General features: G+C 41.6%; 1 protein-coding gene across 10 annotated transcripts in view; it reads left to right on the top strand.

The window, feature by feature from the left end:
• Positions 1–17,863, top strand: part of LDB2 (LIM domain binding 2) — a 383,544-nt gene that overhangs the window by 261,698 nt on the left and 103,983 nt on the right. The gene's annotated exons all lie outside the window — the stretch shown is intronic.

The raw sequence follows: 17,863 nt of genomic DNA, 5'->3' as shown, positions 1-17,863 counted from the left end.
CTTTCATGTGCTGTGGTGTTCTCATCATATCTGCTTGAAATGTCTTCATTTCTCATGAGAGAGTACAAACAACTGGAATCTGAGGTTGGAGCTCTGAGCTTCATTCCCGGATGTAACACTCACTAGCTCTGGGGCTCCGGCAAGGTACCGAACTGTCTCACCATTCAACTCCTTCATATTTAAGGCCAGAACATCCACCTCTTTATTTTAGAGAGAGTGGGGGAGAGGGGCAGAGGGGAAGAGAGAATCTTAGGCCGGCTCCATGCTCAGCACAGAGCCTGATGGGGAGCCCAATCCCATGACTGGGATCTGGACCTAAGCCGATATCAAGAGTCAGATGCGCAACTGACTGAGCCACCCAGATGCCCCAGGAACATCCACTTTCTTAAGGAGGCTATGTCTCCACAGCCGAGATCATCTGCTTTAATTATAGACACATAGTGAATGCTTGCTGTGTGCTGCGATGCTCTATGAAGGACTAAGAATATAAGAAACTGTTACTTGTTCTACAACTGGAAATAAAGAAATTAAGGGGACGAATAGTACAACACAGAGAATAGAGGCAATAATATTGTAATAACTTTGTGTGGTGACAGATGGTAACCACACTTACCATAGTGAGCATTTCACAATGTATATAGTTGTTGAAACACCATGAATCACACTTGAAACTGTATAATATTATATGTCAACTGTACTTCAATGAGAAATAAATTTAAATAATAAAGTAACATTAATTTAGGCACTAAAAAAAGGAAGTTACTTCTGGAGGAATGTATCTTCAACTAAGGAAGACAGACTAGTGAGCACTAATTAGAGTATACTGGAAGAAATAAAATTATAGAAATATGTTGAGAGGGTAGGGTTGGGTAGAACAAAGCTGCGTAAGCCTCTTGGGTGTGCTAACTCTGGCTACGAATATACTAAACATTGGATGCATTCCTTCACTCAAGGTGGGTCTAAGAGTCAACAAGGACTCACAGAGAGGGTCTGAGAACAGTATTGGTATTTGAAGTGTGGGTTGCCCAGCTGAAGCAGAGTCTGATGGGGGACACTTGATTGCCTTTCCAGGAGCATGGGTTCCATCCTGGTGACCCTGATCGGGAGAGCTGTAGAGTCAGATGGAACCTGGGACCCACTGTTTGGTAAAGAAGATCAACTGCCAGGGGCTGGCTACACATCTCTTATTGTACACTATTCAGGAATGATTTTTCTCTTTTCTTTTAGCTTTTCCTATATACCAGCTATCACAAGATACAATTCACATGTCATACAATTCATCTGTTGAAAGTCCACAGTTCTGGGACACCTGGGTGGCTTAGCTGGTTAAGCGGCCAACTTCAGCTCAGGTCCTAATCTCGTGGTTCGTGAGTTCAAGCCCCGCTTTGGGCTCTGCACTGCCAGCCCAGACCCTCCTTGGGATTCTCTCTCTATCCCTCTCTTTCCCTCTATCTCTCCGCCCCTCCCCCACTTGCGTGCTCTCTCAGAGTAAAAAAATAAACTTAAAAAAATAAAGTCCACCATTCTTTGGCTTTTACTGTATTTATCAATCTGTGGCACCATTACCACAGTCCAGATTTAGAACATTTCCTTCACCCCCCAAAGAAAGCTCATTTCCATTAGCAGTCACCTTCCTTCCTTACTTGCTCAGCCCCTGCAACCACTAATCTACTTTCTGTCTCTCTAGATCTGCCTATTCTGGAATTTTCATAAATGGAATTATACTCTATGTGGTGTTTCGTGACTGACTTCCTTCACTTAGCATAATGTCTTCAAGGTTCACCCATATTATAGTATGTATCAGTGCCACATTCCTTTTTACGATCAGATATTATTCCCTTATATGCATATGTGCCATTTTATTTATCTACTCAGATGATGGATATTTGGGTTGTTTCCACTTCAGGCTATTATGAATAGCACTGTTATGAACCCTCATGTACAAGTGTGTGTCTAGACCAGTGTTTTCATTTCTCTTGTGTAGATAATAGTAGAGTACAATTCACCAACTGAAATGTATGCTGATTCTATTTTTAGCCTTTGGAATTCCTTTTCTAAAGCGACTATACCAATTCCCCCTTTTTTCTTAATGCCCGAGATGTTGGCAATTTTTTGTAACCATGCGACTGGGGAAGAGAGCCAGAGGGAAGAGATACAGCTCAGATTCAGTCTTTTTTTGCTTGATAGTCCAGACAATGGGTTAGCTGTTATTATGGTAGTGCTGCATAACAACCCCAAATCTCAGTGGCGTACAATAACAGATACCTATTTCTTGCTCATAGGTCTATAGGTCAGCTATAATTCTGATGGCTTCTGCTAGGATTGGTAGGGTTTGGATGGAGTCTGTAGGTCAGATTCATTCAGGGGCTAGTGATACGAGCTCAGCTCATATTCTTATCCTGGCAGAGGTATAGGAGGCCACGTCAAACCCCTAACATTCCTTTGACCAAAGCAAGTCACACAGCGAAGTCCAAAAGGCAGTGGTATAGGAAGGTTTGCTCTGCCTGTTTTTCTGGAAAATTCTGCAGTGTCACATGGCAAAGTGTGTGTTTAGATAATCCTATTATAAGGGTGGAATAAAGGATTGGAGGAAATGATCCGATATTCCACAGTCAGCATGAAATTTATAGTACTCTAAAACTGAGTTTTTCTTTTTTATAATTTTTTAATGTTTATTTACTTTTGAGAGAAAGATGAGAGAGAGCAAGTAGGGGTGGGGCAGAGAGAGGGAGACATGCAATCCGAAGCAGGCTCCAGGCTTTGAGCTATCAGTACAGAGCCTGATGTGGGGCTCAAACCCACAGACTGCAAGATCACAGACCCGAGCTGAAGTCAGATGCTTAACCAACTGAGCCACTAGGCACCCCAAAAACTGAGTTTTTCTAGAATAAAATGGTAAATGGGCAAGTAGAAAGAAAGAAAAAGAGGAGAGATTTCCAAATTCTAGCATTTTTTTTAAGAAATTAAAATGTGAGAAAGTCATAGTAACTTAGAAGCCATTCTTTGGAGATGTGCTTTAATGAAAAGGTGAAAATAGTTGTACTTACCCCACTAATTTTACACACTCCATTACAGTGCTCAAGGAGTCCTCGAAAATTCTTGGTTACTTCATAGAATAATGAGACTTGGGGGTGAAAAGAGCCTTAAGGGGCATCTCATTCTGCCTGTTGAATCACTAAAAAATGCTAAAGGAAGCCTTGGCTCTAGAGTGGATGATATCCACTTCCTGAGGCAGCTGAGTCCTCTGCAAGCCACCCCGGGTGATTCTCATAATAATTGCTTACATTCTACTTGTTTTCAAGGAAGGCCTTGAAGTAGATGTTATTATCATCCCATTGTACAAACAGAGACACACTTAGGAAGATGAAGGCCAAAGTCACAGCTACGGAGTGGCAGGTCTGAGATTTAAGGTTGGGGCTCTCTGACTCCAAACGACACAGAGCAACCACAACCCCAGATGTTTTTGGATAGAAGTCCTTCTTCTGTTGGTTCTGAATCTGCCTTTCTTAACCAGAATCTACTTTCTTTTATTCATTTTATCCTAGTTTTTCTTTGTTTGTTTTTAAGTAGGTAAAATATTCCTCCCACAGTCTGGCTTGTACTTTGAATCTACCTAACAGATCCTTCCTTTCTTTCTTTAATGTTTTATTTATTTCTGAGAGAGGGAGAGAGACAGCGTGAGCAGGGGAGGGTCAGAGAGAGAGGGAGTCACAGACTCTGAAACAGGCTCCAGGCTCTGAGCTGGCAGTCAGCACAGAGCCCGACGCGGGGCTCGAACCCACGAACCGCGAGATCATGCCCTAAGCAAAAGTCGGACGCTTAACCGACTAAGCCACCCAGGCGCCCCGCATATCCTTTCTTTTTTCATCAGAGTTATTGCATAAAAGGAAACCTGAACTACCATGTGAATTCACTTAGGCTCCGAATTGCTGCAATCTGAATTATTGGGGCTTAATCTACTGCCTACAAGACGTTGTACTTTATCAATAGGCTTCAATTGTCCCTAAATTGAACACAGGTGTTACGTAGAGCAGGCCGTTGTTTTATTTCAGTACTACTTAGGATTTTTCTGTTTCCAAAATAAGTGCTTGTTCTTGTAACTGGGAGCAAATGGGATTATTGGGAGGTAGCTGGAATAGTAACAGAGCGATGGTGGGGAAGGAAGAAAGAAAAAGCAAGGATGTATGGAAGGTTAATTGGCCTGAATATCTGATAGGGAAGGTGAACAGAAAAGATACAGTTAACAAGAGAGACTTACTATCTAAATGGTGGAATTATGAAAGAGGAGCCTTATCAGAAAGTCTAAGATTTCAGAAACCGGTTTGTGTATAATACCTAATGATGAGATTGGTAATGAAAAATGGGTATCTTGCTGGAGGTAGGAGCTAATGGTATTAGATCAGCCGTTCCTTAAGGAAACACCTGGAGCTTGGAATGAACTACTGAAGCGCAGACAGCATTCATTTGTGTCTCTACATTGGTCGGCATTCAGTATTCAGAGAAATTCTGTCAAAATCAGAATTTGCCAAAATGGCAGCAATAAATCTCCCGCGAACTCTCTCTCTCTTCTTAGATGTAAACAGCACTTACTCAAACAAGTCTGCCATATTCGATGGCATTCCAAAAGGATGTGCTTCTTCATCAGACCGTAGACAGCTGTGCTACGAGAGTGTTCATAAACTGTGTGTGAGCAATTGACAAGTTGACTAAACATTGACAAACAACAATTACTCAAAAAGCAGCACTCAGAGAAGTTGTTTGTTGTTTAAGAGATAGCAAAGAAACAGAGGAAGAACAAGTCAAAGTGCCATTGTACTAAAACATTGTTTCTCAGAATGCATTTCAAGACTCCATCTGTAAGAGAAGTCAGTAAATAATATACTATAATACAATAAGTTTATTCCTTACACTTTATGTCTGAGATGCACTGAATTACTGGACAGCTTTTTTTTTTAAGATCACTAATTAATTACTCTCCACCAAAGACCAAAATGTCTGTCTGCAAATAACAAAGTATTTTAAAGTGGTTAAAACATAAGATGTATCTTATTAGTTTGAAGTAATTACTGTATTTTCAGCCATGACCTTCACACTCATTTTGTGTGGGGAAAATGCAAAGGAGTCAAGATTTTAGCACCATTTAACAATAATACTAATATAATAATAATGGTTATTTTAGTACTAATGATATCAAGTAACATTTAAGTCTTATTTTGCGACAATTAGCTATCCTAAATATTTTACTTGTGTCGTCTTAATGACTCCTTGACACTGCTCTAGGAGAATGGAACTTGTATCAAACTTTTTTTTATAAAATAAGGAACCTGATCTCTGAAGCAGTTATGTTACTTTCCCAAGATCATACAGCTAGTAACCAGTGGAATGAGGATTTGAACATAGTTCTGTCTGAATCCAGGCCCTGGGCATTGTTGCAATTAGCACATATGGAATCTCCATGGGAATTAGGAAAAAGTGCCTCTCCCTCAAGATATTTCTATCCCCATCTGTTAGAAAGTTGTTATAATAAACTGATTGTGTAGACCAAAACTGCCTGCTGCCATCTACCGGAAAAATCGTTGCAGTAAATATACAAATCTATGATGTCCATGATGCAAAATGTTCCCATAGAGGTGTTTTCACCAGCACCAAAGGTGGAGGTCCAGCATCTTAACCAACCCTCCAATTCAGGAAGGAGAACATTCTCATTTCCTAGGAAAAATAGAGAAGAGATTTGCTTACCCCCCCCTTTTTCTTTTTTTCCTTTTTAGTCCATCTTAAGCTTGCGTGAAAACAAGGCATTCGTCTTATGACCAATTATCTGTCTGCTTATTCAACATCTACTCACTAAGTGTTTGCAATCACTCATGGGGATGTAATGAATAGTAAGAGAGAATATTTGCTTTCCAGGAGCACACAGTCTAGACAGTGCAATGACTAAACACATAATTTCAATATGGAGTAAAGGTCCATGGGTTTCTCAGTGAGAACCACCTCTAAGTGTCTGGTCATGGCTACGTGAAGGACCGTCATTGGCAGTGAGAAGACTGGACCTTGAATCCAGGATCATGGAAAATAACTCTGATGGAGAATTATTAGTTCGGCAATAATATTATTTTATTCCTTGGTGTGTTCTATTATATTTAATTTTTATTTTTCAAGTTATCTCCTTCTGGTATGTTTTCATCCTGTCTCTAAATTTTTCATTTGCTAAATTCATGTTCTTGTCAAGCTGTTCTGTTTCATGAAGCTTTTATGGGACATTTCCTGTTTTTTCATTTATCTTTTTCTTAGAAGTGGGTTGTTATGCTTCTATCTTCTAGGTTCTTTTTTTTTTTCTCCTTTTCTTTTTAAAAGTAGTATTTTCCTCTAGTATATTCCTGTAATTACCATGTAGTTCATTGTCATATTAATCACGGTAGGAAGTTCAGACTCCTACTTGGCCTGATGTAGCAGGCATGACCCCTTTGTTCTCTCCTATACTCTCTGAAACTGCTTTGATTTTTCCCTTCTAAAAGATTCTCTTTTCTAAGGCAACGATTTCCCGGAGATGAGACCAGCTCTGGAAGTCATGCTGTGTTTTAACTCTCCATTCCACTTCAGAATTGCCTGTTTTTTCCCTCGGCTACTAGTTCTTAAATTTCATTACACTAAGTCACTCCCCTTTGCTTTGATTACTCTGAGTAATTGTGGGGGTTTCTTGCTGCTATTTACTTTTCTTTGTTAATGTAATTTCATATTAAGGCATGCCCTATTCCCTGTCCTTACTTCTCTGACTTTTTTTTTTCCTACGCAATTGTGTGTTTCCTATTTGCTCCTCACCTACCTGCCTTCTCAACGTAGGTACCTCATGACACTGGGCTCTCACACTACAAACTTTATCTTTTCTTCCTTTCTCACTGATCACGATTTCCTCTGCATAAGCTCATTTTCTGCTCTTTCCATTGATACTAAAAGGTAAGCCTCTTTATTCAAAAGCTATTGGCCACTCTCAATACTCCTTAGATACCAACTTTCTGCTTCCCAACCGTCATCGCCTGAAATGAAGTCTGCTTCTCTCACAGTGCCCTTCCTGTTTCTTTCCCTTAAAATGCTGTTTACTCATCAGAGAAGTATCATCGCCCCCTGAGTCAAACCCAAATTCAAAATATTTCCATCTCAGCCTTATTTTTGTCTTTTTTAGAGTTTTCAACTTCCCACTAACATTGGAACATGTATCTCATCTCTCTTAAACGTAGAGTCCTGGGATAGGAATTAAAGTGCACACACATGCACACACCCATGTGCACACACATGCGCTTTAAGGCTATGATGTAAGCTGTACTCTGTTAACTGCCCGATACCGACAACGAAAGCGAGGCTGAACCTTCCAGAAGAATGGAGGTGAGGCATTAATTTGCTTCACTGCATCATGAAGACAAGAATTCTGAGCCTCAAGTAAAAATGAGCTCAACTTAAAGTCATCTATCTCTCATGGTTGAATTTGAACTAAAAATGACAATATTTCCTAAGAAGGACCAGTTCCAAATATGAATCTTCGGTTAGACACAAGATAATAAATAGTTTATTAGGAGTCTTTTAAAATAGAATTTGCTTTTTCCAGAGGAAAATTTGGAGCAAGACAATCCAGGTTTGAATCCTGTATGCGTCACTTACCAGCTGTAAGATCAGGGCCAGGTTACCACACTTCTCTGTTCGTCAGTTTTCTTATATGTAGATCGGGGATAATAGTAATACCTACTTCATAGACTCTCTTGTGAGGGTTCAGTTAGTTTTAGGGTGACTGGGTGGCTCAGTCGGTTAAGCATCTGACTGACTCTTAGCTTAGGCTCATGTTGTGATTTCACAGGTTTCGTGCTGGCAGCACAGAGCCTGCTTGGGATTCTCTCCCCCTCTCTGCTCCTCTCCCCTTGTACTGTCTCTGTCTCTCTCAAAACAAATAAATAAAAACTTTTAGAAGATTAGTTTGCAAGTAGCAAGTGGTTTTAATAGTACCTGGCTGGCAGTAAATGGTCACAAAGTATTAGCTGTTACTATTTTTTTTTCCTTTCTCCAGTGGATCTGGGAAACAGAGGAGGAAGGGGTGAATATATATCTGTAACATTGTCTTTGTGGGGTGTTTCTGCTCCTTAACGTCAGGACCATCCCTGAAGCCTCTCCAAAGGCCCAGCACACTCAGGTGGTTCTTAAGGTCTCGGTTAACCTTGTAGAATCCATCACCTGTTTGCAGAATTTCTGTTACTACACTTCCCAGGCTGTATTACTGTTCTCCATTCACTGATCTCTTTCTGCACTCATCTATTCGCCTATTTGTTCACTGCGAATTGTTTTTTTTGCAGACCCACAAGTCACCGTGTATTCCTTACAGAATAAAGGGGTAAGAAGACTCCTAAGTAGTGCATTCTAATTGAGATTAATACTACAAAGGGAAAGTGGGGGATCCTACAAAAACATATAAAATAGGGTGACACCTATTTTAACAAATAATTTTTTTATTTTAAAGCAATATAGGTATCTCTATCTTTATTTTTCATTTTAAAAAAAATTTTTAATTAGTTTATTGTCAAGTTGGTTTCCATACAACACCCAGTGCTCATCCCCACAAGTGCCCCCCTCCATGCCCATCACCCCCCTTCCCCTCTCTCCCACCCCCATCAGCCCTCAGTTTGTTCTCAGCAGAGACTCTTGAATGCTGTTTAACAAATAATGAATGAAGGGATGATGGATAGGAAGTTGGATGGATGAAAATTTGGGGATTAACCACTCTAACAAAGTGAGGCTACTACGAAGTCGTTTGGAAATAGATGCGTAATGGATGTGGTTTGTCATCTTGGTCTCTTCTGGCTGCTTTGCAAGACTGCGAGGGCCTCGAAGGCAGAGGCCCATCTGGCTGCATGTGTTCTGTATCTTCCGCTCATTGCACAGCCAGGGCTCTGGTTACATATTCGTTGAAGAAATAAATTTAAGTGAAATGGGAACTACATTCAACACTTAAAGAAAATGCTTTGGTGCCAGCTTCCTCTATACTTATTTTCTTTCATCATAATTGCTATCCTTTTCTCATTAAAAGATTTGTTTTTTCCAGGTATGTGTTTAGAATGTTATACCTATCTTTGGATTTTCTTTTAGAACTCTCTCTGAAGCCAAGTCATGCCCATGCCAAATTCCTATAGACCCAATTTAGCACAATTAGCTTTTTAACCTTTAAATTATTTTGCATGGCAACAGAAATTTGTGAGTCCCTCCCCCCTCACACTCCCCTGGACAATATTAGAAACACTTTGTCTAGAATTAATTCTACATGTAATTATTCAGGAGGAGAAATGTGAAACCAAGTAAGGATTAATTCTTATTTAGTTTGCTTGCCGCCTTCTGCAAACGTTATCCATGTTTTTTTTTAAAGCTCTCAAACTTTTCTCTGAAACTTTATTTCAAAGTTGAGGACTCCAAGCCTGAGTTTATTTTTGTCTTTTGCATGGGGAGGGAACAAAGCATTGAAAATTACTTTACAGGGGCACCAGGGTGGCTCAGTCGATTGACCATTCGACTCTTGATTTCAGCTCAGATCATGATCTTAACGGTTTGTGAGTTTCCTCACAGGGTCTGCTTGGGATTCTCTCTCTTTCCCTTTCTCTCTCTGCCCCTTCAACACATGCTCTCTCTTTTAAAATAAAATAAATAAACTTTAACCCTCTCTCTCTTTCAAAATAAATAAACTTTAAAAAAAAAAACCCACTATTTTAAAATTCTAAATGGGAGATTGTCTTCTGCCTCCACAAAATCCTGTGCTCCCTTCTGGCACAGAGTATGTTTGCGTCTTATTGTAACAATCTTTCCTTATCTCTGCTGAGTCCTAGATGATGAACTTGCCTGCATTAAGTGTACGGAGCCTACCTTTATGCCCCCAAAACAGTGCTTGGCAGGTACAAGTAATTCACTGGGTAAATATTTGCCAAATGAGTGAATAAACGAAAGAAGATGCAGACTTTAAAAAGGGCAATGTGGAAAGGGTTGACAAAATGGAAAGAAGCAGCAAAAGTTCATTTGAAATAGAGGAAAAGATTGACACATGGGATATTATTAAAGTTATGTCCATTTCTCTTTCATTTAGCAAGCTCTTTAAGTTTTGTTTAAAATACTTGTTCCTTGGGATGATTGGGGGGCTCAGTCGTTTAAGCGTCCAACTTCGGCTAAAGTCATGATCTAGCAGTTTGTGAGTTCGAGCCCCTTGCCGGGCTCTCTGCTGACAGCTCAGGGCCTGGAGCCTGCCTCAGATTCTGTGTCTCCTCTCCCTCTGCTCCCTCACTCCCTTCTCTCAGGAAAGTCTGAGCTGGACCTGACTGAGCTGGGTAGGGCAACTTCCTGAGCCCACCTCTCCCTTTGAGTGCTCATTCAACAAATTCCTCCAGGCCACCTCGTGCAGCATGGGGAGCTCTCCTGGGTAGCCTTGTGTGGCTGTGGCAGTCCAGGTTATCGTGCCCATTGTACAGATGAGGAAAATGGAAGCAAAAGATGCTAAATCGAAGAACAGAGTGCTCAGCATGGTCTAATGTATTTCCTTCTGCAATGCTGAGTCTTTTAAAGATACATTTTCTTATGGAATCCATTATTCCCTTCTTTGTATTCAGTGGTACATAGGTCATAAAGCCCTTTCCCTCACTTAGGTTATAGTTAGCTATGTAACTATATAACTATGTAGCTGTATAACTATATAGCTATGTAACTATGTAACTATTCCTTCCCTGGAGGTTGCAACTCCATATATAGTTGCAAGCGCATGCTGCACACACAGGCGCGTGCACACACACACACAAACACACACGGGTGCAAAGCCCTTGTGTGCCAAGGACTGTTTTAAAATACTTTATGTGTATTAATTCATTGAATCCTTAGAACCCTATAAACCAATGAGGTGAACGCCATTAACATCCTGATTTTAAAAAGAGGAAAAGAAGCAGAGATTGGCGAAGTCACTTGCCCAAGGTGTGCGGCCGGTACATGGCAGAGCCGGGATTGGAACCCTGGCACGTGGCTCCAGAGCCCAGCATGCTCAGCTCGCTCTGCTTTAACAGAGGGCATGGCTGGGTCAATTTTTATCTCAACATCTGCCTGGGCTACTGCTTCTTGGCCAATTCTCAGTAGAAGAATGGAGGAAGAAAACTCAACAATTAAGACCCTAAAGACTAATATTCATTCTTATGCCCTTGTCCCCGCTGTCTTATTCTCTGACTTCTTTCCACCACTAGTCCTGATCCCCCTCTCCTACCCGCCCACCACCCTCCTGTATAATCTCCTGATCATCCAGGCTTCTTTTTATCACGATTTATTACCGTACATTCGTGTGTGCTATGATCTGCTTATTGTTGAGTAGATTTTAAACTCCATGAGGATTTATTGGGGGACCTTCAGTTGATGGTGTAGCCCGCTCTGCACCTGGCTCTGAATACATTTGTGGAACTCATGATTAAATCATCGGTTAACATTTTAGTCACAGTGTATCACTTAAGCACCCATTTAGTTGCTTACAAGAGTTGAATACCAGCCCTCATTCAAAAGTCTCCCTCTGTGTAAGGGGAGGGGGTGTGGGAAAAAACAGCAGCCCAGGAAAGGATTTTCTTAAAGCATTTAAACCTTTCTCTCAGAGAACTGGGATTCCAAATTGAGGAAAACAACTAAAACCTCATTCATTTAGACTCCGCGAGTGTAGACTCTGAATATTTTACCTGGGCGGGGCTGAAGAACGAGCTTCCAAAGTCACTGATTTGCTACAATAAGACAGTACCAGGTTTTGTTTTTTGCTGGTTTTCCTACAGCAAAATGGTTTTCAGGAATCTCAGCATTTAAATGGCTTGTGATCAGATGGGGGGTTTCCGATTTCCATTAAAGCAGATCTGACCGGACTCCTATCTGGAAATTCTTTGTTATCAGGGAGTGTAAATTGCAGAGTAAACTTGAATGCAGCACAGATACTGCTTCCGAAAGTCTTAGGGCAATTATATTGCTTTTCCTTCTACATGGCTTCTAAACTCTCCTTTGTGTGAATCGTGTTTGAACTGCTTTGACATATATGAGCTTTAATACACCAAGCTGCTTTGCACCTTTTTGTTCTGCTTGTTTTAGTTGGCAGATAAATTATAAATTAAAAAAAAAAGTCATCTCTCTAAAATCATTAGATGGTTTAGGTTTCTCACCAATTGAGATTGCCCCTCTTCTCCCCTCACCCCTGCATTCCCCTGTCCAAATGTAAGAGGATTTAGTGTAATGAAATGATTCTTATTATGAACCTCAAAGAATAAAGATGCAGAGATGAAAATAAAGTACATAAATAGAAGTACATACAGCAGGAAGGATCTTCAGGTAAATTACAGGATCTTACTGTCTAGGGATCAGCTTACCTCCTAAATAATCAGAGCTCTATCAGAAACACAACACTGCCCTAGACTCCCACAGACTAGCGTCAAGATCTGCTGCCTTCAGCTTCATGCCTGTTAAGTGTGATCTCTGAGCTCCCCCGGTTCCAGTTTCTTCGGTCTGACGACTTTATTTATTTATTTTTCTTAAATAGTTTATTGTCAAGTTGGTTTCCAAAAAACACCCAGTGCTCATCCCCACTAGTGCCCTCCTCCGTGTCCATCACCCCCCTTCCCCTCCCCCTCCATCAGCCCTCAGTTTGTTCTCAGCATTCAAGAGTCTCTTGTGGTTTCCCTCCCTCCCTCTCCCCCACTATTTCCCCCCCTTCTTCTCCCCCAGGGTCCTCCATTAAGTTCCTCCTAATCCTCCTATACGTGCAAACATATGGTAGCTGTCCTTCTCTGCCTGACTTATTTCGCTCAGCATAACACCCTCAAGTTCCATCCATGTTGCTACAAATGGCCAGATTTCATTCTTTTTCATTGCCATGTAGTATTCCATTGTATAAATATACCACATCTTGAGGAGAGGAAGAGCAAGCGTAGGCGAGCAGGGGCAGCAGAGAACGTCACAGGCTTTTCTGGACTGGTGTAACACTCCCCATGACCCAGGCATGCTGGAATCATGGCAGTGCCCTTGACAAGGTGATAGGGCCCTAAGCCGGCCACTTCAGCTCCCTGGGCCTCGACATTCTCATCTGTGAGATGGGGATGACATAATCATGATGCTCAGGATTTGACCCTCCATGTAACTCAGTTGCCACTTTAGTAATTCTTGATGGTACTTCATAAGACATATGCCTTTACATAAAAGAATCCTAACCCTGGAGATATTCTAGATGGCTGACCACGTAGATGATCATGCGTCTTCCAGTCTTTAGGGACTACTCTCAGTGAGAGCTTCTGCTTGTATGGAACATGTCTGAGAGACCAAGATATAAAAAAATGACCAAAGCCCACGTCTCCAAAATGATAAATCCCACGCTGCAAAGCTCCTGTATTTCGCTCATACCAGAGTTTGTGAGTCCTGATTTGAAACTGTATTTTACTCTTTGTGCACATTTTCAGAAGGCGTGGGTACCTGATTCTATAATTAATGGAAGACTAGAAACAGCAAATAAAAGGCAGCGGGATTGCTACGATTGGCAAGCCAACACAAAAGAGTCAGGTGATGGCATAAAAAAGAGCACACAGAATCGATTTCTTCCCCTTCCTTCTCCCCCAGCAGAAGAATTCAAAAGCAGAAGTGCCGTGATGGCTTGTTACAGATATAAACCTCCCCACATGCCTTTCAGTAGCCCTTAAGGGCATGACTGCCTCCTAGCACAATCCACAGACAGCGAATGGACTGCCTCCTAGCACAGTCTACAGATTGCGAACGCGCGGCACACGCACCTCATACTCCCTCCACCTGCGTCTAAACAAAGCCGACCTCAGAAGTCAATCTTGATAACTCTTTTAATTGATGCTAACATGAGACATCCTTGTACTGGCTCCAGAATCTTTCTCAACCAGGCACTTGGGCACTGATTTCTAATCCTTTGAACTGAATCCAGGAACTGGCATCCATTCCCTATTCCCATATAAGCGATGACTGAAAGAAGAGGGTTTGGGGACACTTAGGTGGCTCAGCCAGTTAAGTGTCTGACTCTTGGTTTTGGCTCAGGTCGTGATCTGACAATTCATGGGTTCGAGCTTCATGTCAGGCTCTTGTGCCTTTTCCCTCTGTCTCTTCCCTGCTTGTGCTTTCTCTTTCTCTCAAAATAAATAAACTTAAAAAAAAATGGATAGCATTTTTCCACACTTAAGTTATGTTTTCTCTAATGGTGGTGGAATGTGGTAAAAAAGATTAAATGTATTAGAGGGTAAGTAGGATTTTGTCAAGTAAGAAAGTTGAGAAAGGCCTTCCCCCAAATTATTTTTCTTGTCCTAAAATCATTAAGAAGACAGAGCATGACAAATAAATCTGAGGCAAATTCACTGACTATCATTTTGGGGTAGAATCAAAAACCTAGGTGCAATTCTTCCATAGGAGCGAAAGGGATGGTGTGATTCAAGAAAGATTCTAGGTCAAATGATGCCCTGCCTCGTTGGGGGACTATTTAGAGTGTCCGGGCCATGAGACAAAGGAATGCCATTTTTCAAGGGTTCCCTGGAATTCACATAATCCTTACAAAACAATATTTTGATGAGTTGAGTCAGAGGAATGTAACTCGTATGTTTCTGATTCACAGAGTTCATGAGGTTTAGAAGTCAGGGGAAGAGGTGGTGGGCAAGATGCATCATTCAATTTCACTAAACCCAAAACATTTGAGACAGAGCCTACTTTTCCTTTCCTGGTGTTTAACCCCAAGCTCAGGGACTTTCTGGCTTATTCATGAACCTTTCTAATCTTCTCTGGGTTTGTATTACCCATGCAGGGATCAGCATGTGTTTCTGCAGTGCTGTATGCACAGCAAAAAGGAGCAGATCAACTCGTCAAAGGCTGGTTCATTTCACTTCAGCTGCTGGGCCGTCCACATCTGCAGTGACTGGGTGGTCGGGCCAGTGTTCAGAAGTCAGTTTCTCTCACCCTTCGGTAGAACGTGTATTAGTTCACGAAAAGAGCCAGAGCATCGTGCCTCTTTGTTGAGTCACATCTTAGGGGCAAAGCATTCAGTCTTCTGCATGGGGTTGCTTTGCCCCTCGTGGTCTCCCCTATTTCATTTCAAAAATACTTTTGGGATACAGTCATGCATGCCATAGGTTCTGCCCCCTAAGCACTCAGTTAATAGGGAAGAAAGACATACTATAGATAATTATAACAGTGCAATACATATTACATTAGAAGAAATATTTGGTTTTATGGGAGAACATAGGTGTTTTCTCTGACCCAGCCTGCGATACTGGGGTGTGGGCTGATCACCAGATGTCAATAAAGACTTCCTGAGAAAAATGGTCTTTGCATTGGGTTTTGAAGTATATGTAGGAGTTCACCAGGAAGATAATGAATGTGGAAGGAAGGAAAAAAAGGAGGTGGGAGGAGACAGCAGTCCTGGTGAAAGGTGCCACGGGGCTAAAGCACTGAAGCCTATGAAAGTCTGGGATTCTTGGAAGTATTGTTAGGTAGGCAATGTTGGCCAGATAATGTAGCACCTACCACATGCCACACTTTGACAATAAAATGGAGACCCTTTGCACTCCAATACTTTGTAGACTCATCACTTCTCAGGTCCCCTCAGAGCTCAGCAATGGTGGTGAGTAGAAACGTCAGCCCTTGGAATTTCTTAACCAACTTCTTTTTCTCTTTCTTCTCTCCTTCCTAGCCCCCTACCTTGTTGTGTTATGACCCATTATGAGATAAGGTCCCCTGAACACTGACTTGCAGCATTATCATATAAAAGTGAGTGTCCCAAGGTTATTGTGACAGGTAGAAAGAACCCAATGGCCAGGTTATAGAATCAACCAAATTGAGTTGGTGAATTAGTTAAATAGTGTTACATAACACATTACTCCAAAATGTTGCAGTTGAAAGAACAAATATTTATTATCCCATAGTTTCTGTAGTCTAAAACTCCGCTGTGTCTTTGCTGGGTGCTTCTAAATCAACGTCTCTCACAAAGCTGTAATCAAGATGTCAGCTAGGATTGAATTTGTCTCAAGACTCAACCAGGGGTGGAGGACCACCTCCAGGCTCACTTCTGAGACTGTTAGCAGATTTAGGCTCTTGGTGTCTTGAACTGGACTCATCCATTCCATAGTGCTGCTCACAATATGGCAACTGGCTTCCCTCAGGATGTGCCTGCAAGGCAGGGCAGCCATGATGAAGCCACAGTCTTTTTGTAACCAAATCCTGAGAGTGACATTCCATCACCTCTGCCACATTTTAGTTTATTGCTAGAAGCAAGTCTCTAAATCTAACCCAGGCTCAAGGAGAGGGGACTAAACAAGGGAAGGAACCCTAGGAAGCAAAGATATTTGGAGGCCATCTTAGAAGCCGCCTATCGCAGGAGGAAGCCCTCCTCTTTTCCACTTAGCAGTTGTGTGAAGTTGGCCAAATCCAATTGCTCTATGCCTTGATTTCTCTACCCACAAAATGGAGACGGGTAATATAAAGGACCTGATATGTAATAAATGGCAGTCAAAAATAATCATGATGATGATGGTGGTGATGATGAATGTTAGGGGTTTTTTTTTTCCCTGTTTCCAGAGGTAGAGGGAGGTTCTCATGAGCACGTACAGGAGTGGTCATTTCTAAGACCAGACAGACTGAGTGGGCGAATCTAACACTTTTAACAGTCACTACTCATTTTCTACCAAGCTGGAAAAGAACAGAGGCACACTGCCCCAGTAGTATGGACCACACCAATAACCACTGCATACATTTCTAGTAACCTCAATAATGAGTTACTTTCCAGAAGATTCAAGTGCATAAAGTAGCGAGTGGAAAGTAGAATTATGGTGTGGTAGGCATGACACTGAAGGAAATAATTCTTCAGTCACTGGCATCCCGGTGTAACTCATGCATTGTGTCTCACTGCCAAAAAGACCTGACTATGAATACACAGCCCTCAGGAAAGAAGTTGAAGAATGGGTGCCTTTTCATATAGCCTCCTCAGGAGGGTTTCTTTAAATAGCAGCAGCAGCCTTTAATATGGCTACGATGCAGCTATCTCTGCTCAGCCTCTCACAATTCTTGGAGAATCTTGTCTATAGTCCAGGTCTCCCTTTACACCCACCCAAAGGGATTTGTTTGCTGCAGCATTTTCATCCAGACGTTGACATCCTTTCTGAGGGAAGAGCAGAAGTTTTCTCCTGATGCTCATGTAGGTTTTACACAAGGCTAGCTATCATGGCTGCCCTGCCTTGCAGGTACATCCTGAGGGAAGCCAGTTGCCATACTGTGAGCTGCACACTGGAATGGATGGATGTCTCCGGTTCGAGACACCAAGTACCTAAATCTGAGAGTGACTCGAACGAAGACATTACATAAGCTATCTTGTCTAAAACTCACAACAGCCACTTGAGGTAGGGGCTGTTGTCATTCCATTTTATAGGTGACAAAATGAGACATGGTAAAGATAAGCAAACTTGATAGTCAATAAAAAAAATGTTTGTGATGATTTGCAATAAAATGAAGCCTTGAAAAAAAAAATGAAGGTTTGGCCAGAGAATTGGCAACTGGGAAAGGGTACAAGTTGTACTTACCTGACTTTTCTGAGAACTGGGTGAGGTTTCAAGTATATGGGATCAGAGTGTAGAGCTAGTAGGATTTGGGAATAAGGTCTCATCAAAGTTGTCAACATATGCTGCTCACTCACATAAAGCCAATTCCTTTCTTTTTTAATTTTTTTAAGTGTTTTTTATTTATTTCTGGGAGAGAGAGAGAGACAGCGTGAGCAGGGGAGGGTCAGAGAGAGAGGGAGTCACAGACTCTGAAACAGGCTCCAGGCTCTGAGCTGGCAGTCAGCACAGAA

This window comes from Crocuta crocuta, unplaced genomic scaffold (assembly GCF_008692635.1).
Source record: "Crocuta crocuta isolate KB4526 unplaced genomic scaffold, BGI_CrCroc_1.0 scaffold179, whole genome shotgun sequence".
In the NCBI taxonomy this organism is placed as follows: Eukaryota; Metazoa; Chordata; class Mammalia; order Carnivora; family Hyaenidae; genus Crocuta; species Crocuta crocuta.
The sequence above is the reverse complement of the archived record's forward strand: the minus strand, read 5'-3'. Positions and strand labels throughout refer to the sequence as shown.